The 7,500-nt window shown below is 46.1% G+C and overlaps 1 protein-coding gene across 1 annotated transcript in view; it reads right to left on the minus strand.

The window, feature by feature from the left end:
* Positions 1–7,500, minus strand: part of LOC143037023 (plexin-B-like) — a 264,227-nt gene that overhangs the window by 256,077 nt on the left and 650 nt on the right. The window lies entirely within an intron of this gene.

Genomic DNA, 7,500 nt, shown 5'->3' on the forward strand with positions numbered 1-7,500 from the left:
ACACACACACACACACACACACACACACGGTGGTGTCTGGCTGTCTCGACAGAGACTGCAGCAGATCCGAGGTGAATACACACACACACACACACACACACACACACACACACACACACACACACAATCCTTTTTGGTTTCACATAATATGAGACGGGGGTCAGGACGAGGCCGGGAACAAGGACCCCCATAAAAAGAGAGGTTCCCCTGGCCCCCTCCTCGTTAAACACATGGCCAACTATATACATACCCCAATCATACGGTCCCCTGGTGAGATGGGATGCGTGGGAGGCAGGAAGAAAAAAATAATATTGGAAAAGAGGGAGGGAGGGAGGGAGACGGAAAGGGAGAGTGAAAGAGGAAGAGGGAGTGGAAGAGTGAAAGGGAGAAGGAAAGAGAGAGGGAAAAGGAGAGGGAGAGAGAGAGAGAGGAGGAAGTGAGAGGGAGGGACAATAAAAACAATATACCAAGTTCTTTTGTAGTTAAAATATAACCTCCCGACCCATCTTTGCTCTTCCTCCTCCTCTTCCTCCTCCTTTTCCCTCGTCCCAGAACTCCACCCAATCTCCACTGCTCCACCGTGTGTGTGTGTGTGTGTGTGTGTGTGTGTGTGTGTGTGTGTGTGTGTGTGTGTGTGTGTGTGTGTGTGTGTGTGTGTGTGTGTGTGTGTGTGTGTCTGTGTGTGTGTCTGTGTGTGTGTGTCTGTGTGTGTGTGTCTGTGTGTGTGTGTCTGTGTGTGTGTGTGTGTGTGTGTGTGTGTGTGTGTGTGTGTGTGTGTGTGTGTGTGTGTGTGTGTGTGTGTGTGTGTATGTGTGTATGTGTGTATGTGTGTGGGGGGGGGTGTGCACGCCTCTTCTATCAAGATAACTCCTCATCACCCTATCCCAAACCCCATAACACTCACGACGCCACCGTTAACCTCATCGTAATAACAAAAAAGATGAGGCGTGTATCGATTTGCTCCAAAGACTGTGTTTGCAGACGAGGGGTGGGGTGTCCACTGATATAAGATAAATAAATGAATAAACAAATAAACACATGCAGACACACACGCGCACGCACGCACACACACACGATCGGTCGCTGAAATAATGAAAGAGGGGTTGAGGGGCGAGGGAGTATCTATTTGTACACAAGAGAGAGTTGAATGTCCGTAGGAAGAGAAAGAGGTCACTTGATAATAAGTCGGAATAAGTGGGACACACACACACACACACACACACACACACACACACACACACACACACACACACACACACACACACACACGTACACACGCACACACATAAAGACACATACCCGCACACACAAATACACACACACACAGACACACACACACACACACACACATACACACACATAAAGACACACACACGCGCACATACACACACACACACTATAAAGACACACCCGCACACACACACACCCATACACACACACACACACACACAGACACACACACACACACACACACACACACACACACACACACACACACACACACACACACACACACACACACACACACACACACACACACACGTGGCACTGTGGTTAGAGTTCTCGCCTACCACTACGGCGGTCCGAGTTCGAGTCCTGCCCAGGACTGAAATAATTTCAGTATCGCTGCACTTCGAGTCGTTATTCCAACTCTCGTGGGCGGGGAGTTGGGTGTGTGTGTGCGTGTAAGGTCACATTATTACCCATAGATCGGTCATACGAGCTCTGAGCTCTCATCCGGGAGGTTAATAAATGTCAATCACGATTCCAACACGTGATCCAAGACCATGGTGAATCACACACTGGAACAAGGGTGTATTGAAATATGAGAATATTGGGAATTAGGGAAGGCTGGGAGAGGATTTTTACGAGTCAAAAAGAGTTTGAATGTAGCTCAAAAGGGAGAGCATTTTATAAGCTATTGCTTCCGCTTTCTCCTTTTCAACAAATAAATGTTTATATGTATGTATATATGTGCATCTTGAACATGCAAATAAAATGTGTAATATTTTGTTGAATAAACTGTTAAATTGAAATTGAATTGAATCGAATAGTTCCGAGCTATTCTATTAACCTATTGTCAACATATCATTAATAATATTATCATTTACATTACTATCATGATCATTATTATTGTCATTATTATTATCTTCTTCAAAACCCAATCCCATGCTCGACTCGGAATCCTTTTTAGGGTCGAAACAGATTCCTGCAAACATGGACGAGAAATAGACAAGAAAATCCTCAGTGGCAACTAATAAAGGTATTCATGTGACAAGGGTACCTTTGACAAGGACGGTTGCGATAGGTAAGATATATATATATACAGTATATATATATATATATATATATATATATATATATATAGATATATATATATATATATATATATATATATATATATATATATATATAGAGAGAGAGAGAGAGAGAGAGAGAGAGAGAGAGAGAGAGAGAGACATAGAGGGAAAGCGTGTGTATTCACCTTGGTCTTTGGATCACGTGTTGGACTCGTGATCAACAGTTATTTCCCTCTCGGAAGAGAACTCAGAGCTCGTATGACCGATCTATGGGTAATGCTATGACCTTACACACACACACACACCCAACTCCTCGCCCACGAGAGTCGGAGTAACGACCCGAAGCGCTGCGATACCGAAATAATTTCGGCCCTGGGCAGGATTCGAACCAGGTACTGCTGCACCTCCGTACTGACAGTCCAGTACTCTATCAACCGCGCCACCGAGTCGTGTGTGTGTGTGTGCGTGTGTGTGTGTGTGTACGTGCGCACGCACACCGTAATGAACACAGCACCTGACCTAACATATACATTACAAAAGATTAGAAAGGAAGAGCGTGCCAACAGGAAATATTTTGGTCCATAACTAGGTTGTATGCGGAAAAAAATAAGTAGATAATGATAAATAATAAAAAAACAGATCATTGTTAAATGACAATAAATAAACAGATAAATAATATTTTATAATAAATAATAGATAAATATTAAGAAATAAAGATAAATAATAATAGTAATAAACAATAAATAAATATTAAGAAATAAAGATAAATAATAATAGTAATAAATAAATAAATAATAAATAAACAAATAAATAAAATAAGATAAAAAAAAAAAGGCAAGCATTCCAGCATTTTGCTTAGGTCTCTGTCTTAATGAATCTTAAAACTTCGAAATGTACTACACTGCGCTGCCTCTACAGGAAGTTTATTCCATTCATTACCTACACGGCTGGCGAAATTGTTTCTACTCACTTCCACATTAAATCTACTTCCTGACAGTTTGAGACCATTATTTCTTGTCTGATTCGCATTCGGGGTGAAAATTTCGCCACTATTGATGCTGTCAATTCCCTTTAGATTCGACCTGTATCAAATCAACCCCGTGTCTACGCTTGTTTAGGGAAAATAGATTCATGTGTTTTAGTCGATTTATATGCAAGCGATGCCCAATGGTGTTAGGTTATCGCATGTTCTCCTTATAATTCATCTACCTCTTTTCACGTCGTCCTTGTGTTCCTCTTTATCATCCTCTCAATCATCTCTCTTTCCTCCGAGCCCTTCCTCCAAACAACTCCACCAACTCTCTTTCATCACCTTCTAACCTTCTCCAACATCTTTGCCATCTCCTTCACCTTCTCCCCCTCCACTCGTCTCCACCTCTCCATTCTCGCTTCTCCCTCTTCCGGCTGTTTACCCTGCTCACTCTCTCATATCCTTCTGTCGCGCCTCTCACGATTGTCCTTACATATCTTTTCTCTCTCCTTTTCTGTCATTTCTTGCCCTTACTCTCTACACTTCCGGTCCTCGTTCTGCCCCTCCCTCCTCCTCCTCCTCTTCCTCCTCCTTAACCATATCTTTTGATGGTCCTCTATATTCTTCCTCTTCTCCTTTTACCTTTCCAATTATCAGCGTTCCTCCTCCTCCTCCTTCCCCTTGTTCCTCATCTTCTTCTTCCTCTATCTCGTCACCTTTCTTCTTGCCCTCAACTTCCCTTCTTCGTCCTTTTCCCTCTCTGTCTTCCCCTTCCTGTGTTTCTTGCCTCTTCTCCAATTCCTCTTTTTCTTCTTCCTTTTTCCCCCTTTTATCTTTTTCCCCCTTCCCATTTCTCTTCCTATCCTTCGCAGTTCCATTTTCCTTCCTTCCTTCTCTTCTCTTTTATTTTCCTTTTAATTCCTTTCTCTTCCCCTTTTCTACCCACATTCCCCTCTCTCTCTCTCTCCTCTTTCCACCTCTCTTCTCGCTTCGTCTCCTCTCCATTTTCCTCTCTACCCTCTTTCCTTTCCCTCTCTTTCCCCCCTCTCTCTCTCCTCTCCCTTTTTCTCCTTCCCATTTTCTTTTCTACCTTTTTTTATCCCTTTCCCTTTCTTCCTCCACCTCTCCCATCCTCTTTCCCCACTTCCTCTCCCTCCCCTCTCCCCACCCCTTTTCCCCTCTCTCTTCCTCTCCTCCCCCTTTCCTCTTCCACCTCTCACTTCCTCTCCCTCCCCTCTTTACTCTCCCTCCTCTCTCTTCTTCTTCTTCCCATTTCCTCTCCTCCCCCTTTCCCTTTCTTCCCCATTTCCTCTTCCACCTCTCACTTCCTCTCCTTCTCCTCTCCCTCCCCTCTTTACTCTCCCGCCTCTCTCATCCTCTCCTTTTCTGCTTCCTCTCTATCCTCTTCCTCTTCCTCTTTCCTCCTACACCTCTCCATTCCTCCTCCACCCTTTTCTTCCTCCTCCACCTCTTCCTTCCTCTCACTCCCCCTCCCTTCTCTCTTTTCCTCTCCTCTCTCTTTCCCTTCCCCTTTTCTCCTCTACTACATCCTTCCTCTTCCACCTCTTCCATCCTCCTCCATCTCTTCCTTCCTCCTCTATCTCTTCCTTCCTCCTCTACCTCTTCCTCTCCTTCCCCTCTCCCTCCCCTCCCTCCTCTCTTTTCCTCTCCTCCCTCTTTCCCTTCCCCCTTTTCTCTTCCACTACATCTTTCCTCTTCCATCCTCCTCTACCTCTTCCTTCCTCTTGTACCTCTTCCTTCCTCCTCTACCTCTCACAGTTCCATCGCAGTGGCTCCACGTAATTACGACGGTGTTTAGGCGAAGCGATGTTAGTAATAATTATACCCGTCCCCTCCCTAACTCCCTCAGCTTCCCCCCCACCCATTCCCTAATGGAGGATAGAATAAAGGGGGGGGGAAAGAGGGAAGGGCTGGGGAGAGGATTTGCACGCCTCGGTGGGGGGTGGGGGTGGGATAAAGCCAACAAAAATATAAAATGTAAAAGAACGAGAAGAAAACGGAAATGTGAAGAAAACGGGAGATAAAACAAATGGAGAATAACAAGAGGATGAGGAGAGAATGAGGGGAGGAAGGGAGGAGGGAATGAGGGGAGGAGGGAATGAGGGGAGGAAGGGAGGAGGGGAGGAAGGGAAGAAGGGGAGGGTAAAGGAGGAAAGAGGAAAAGAGGAAGGAAGAAGAGGAAACAGAAAAATAAAGAGCTCGAGAAAGGTGGGTGAAGGAGGAGGTCGGGGGTCGAAGAAATGGACGAAGAGAGTGGAAGAGAGTGGAATAGAGTGGAAGAGTATCTGAGATTGAAGATAAGGAACTATGTATGTGATGGGGGGGGAGAGAATGGTAGGGGGCAGAAATGCAAGTATCATTTGAATATGAAGAGTGTCCCTCTCCCCCTCTCTCCCCCCAGTGTCCCTCTCCCACTCTTTCCCCCCATTGTTCCTCTCCCCCTCTCTCCCCCCAGTGTCCCTCTCCCCCTCTTTCCCCCCCACCAGGCCCAACCTAAAAGCACAGTGGACAGCATCAGGAAGGAGAAGGCAGTGAGGGGAGATGGATGAGAGGGGAGGGAGAGGGAGGGAAGAGGGGAGGAAGTGGGAAGGAAATGAGGGATGAGAAAGTGAGGATGAAATGTTGAGGAGGGAGAGCGCGGGAGGAGGTGGAGGGTGGAGTTAGGAGAGGGGAGTAGGTGAGGGAGAAGAGAGTGAGGGAGAAATGTTGGAGGAGAGAAATGTGAGACAACTGTGTGTTCAGGGTCATGTGTGTGTCCGCGTGTGTGTGGGGTGGGGAGGAGACCCGTGTAGGTCACGGTTCTGTGCTGAAAAATTTGTGTCTAATGGTTTTGTGTGGTTCACCATGGTCTTGGATCACGTGTTCGACTCGTGATCGACAGCTATTTCCATCCCGGATGAGAGCTCAGAGCTCAATAGACCGATCTATGGGTAATATTGTGACCCTAAGCGCACACGCACACACCCAACTCCCCGCCCACGAGAGTTGGAGTAACAACCCGCAGCGCAGCGATACTGAAATTATTTCAGCCCTGGGCGGGATTCGAACCCGGACCGCAGTAGTGGCGGGCGAGAACTCAAACCACTGCGGCACGAGGTTGCGTGTGTGTGTGTGTGTGTGTGTGTGTGTGTGTGTGTGTGTGTGTGTGTGTGTGTGTGTGTGTATGTGTGCGTGTGTGTGTGTGTGCGTGTGTGTGTGTGTATGTGTGTGAGTTTTTGAGTTTTCATGTGGGAATATTTGTGTGGGGATTTTTGTGAAGAGTTTTGTGTGAGATTGTGTCTGGGAGTTGTGTGGGGTTGTATGTTGAAGGATTTTGTGTGGGATTTTTTGTGTATCTGAGTGTTGGCGGTTGTGTGTAGGTGTATTATATATGAAGAATGAACATGCAGCTTCACGTGGTGGGTTTGTGGGTGTATGGGGTTAATATTGTGAATGGGTAGTAAGTGTGGGGGGGGAGAGATATGGGCGAAATGAACGTGGGAAGAACAAAAGAACATAGGTTAACAAACAAACTTTGGTGAGCGAAGAGTGGGTACAAGATAAGGACACTTCCCCATCGTCCCTGTCTTCACCCCCATTCCCCCAACCCATCTGAGTCCCCCCTCCCCCAACTCCGCCCACTAACAAGGTCCTTCTAGCCAAAGAACGAGCCTATTCTCAGAAAGCAACAACAATGAAAATCACACAACACAAGAAGGAGGGCGGGAGTGTATAGTCGCACTCTCACTGTGTGTGTGTGTGTGTGTGTGTGTGTGTGTGTGTGTGTGTGTGTGTGTGTGTGTGTGTGTGTGTGTGTGTGTGTGTGTGTGTGTGTGTGTGTGTGTGTGTGTGTGTGTGTGTGTGTGTGTGTGTGTGTGTGTGTGTGTGTGTGTGTGTGTGTGTGTGTGTGTGTGTGTGTGTGTGTAACTGTAACCTCCGAACACTACACAGAAACGTACTCTATATGTTCTATTCTGGTTAAATTCAGGCTATTTAATGAAGCTACGGGGTTGGACTACGACCCCTCAGCTATACAAAATCCGTTGCCACTAACCAGAACAAAATCAATAAAGTCTACCATCGTGTCGATGGGATCAATACAGGTACAATAGTCATAAAGAATAAGCTCTAGGTATGCAGATGGTTTGGTAGATAAATAGGTATTCTGAACCAGTTTGCCCAGTACCAGTTTCAGTTTCCGGTATGCTGGATACAAGCTGTTACATGCAA

Source organism: Oratosquilla oratoria, chromosome 21 (assembly GCF_046742065.1).
Source record: "Oratosquilla oratoria isolate Oo_2021 chromosome 21, ASM4674206v1, whole genome shotgun sequence".
In the NCBI taxonomy this organism is placed as follows: domain Eukaryota; kingdom Metazoa; phylum Arthropoda; class Malacostraca; order Stomatopoda; family Squillidae; genus Oratosquilla; species Oratosquilla oratoria.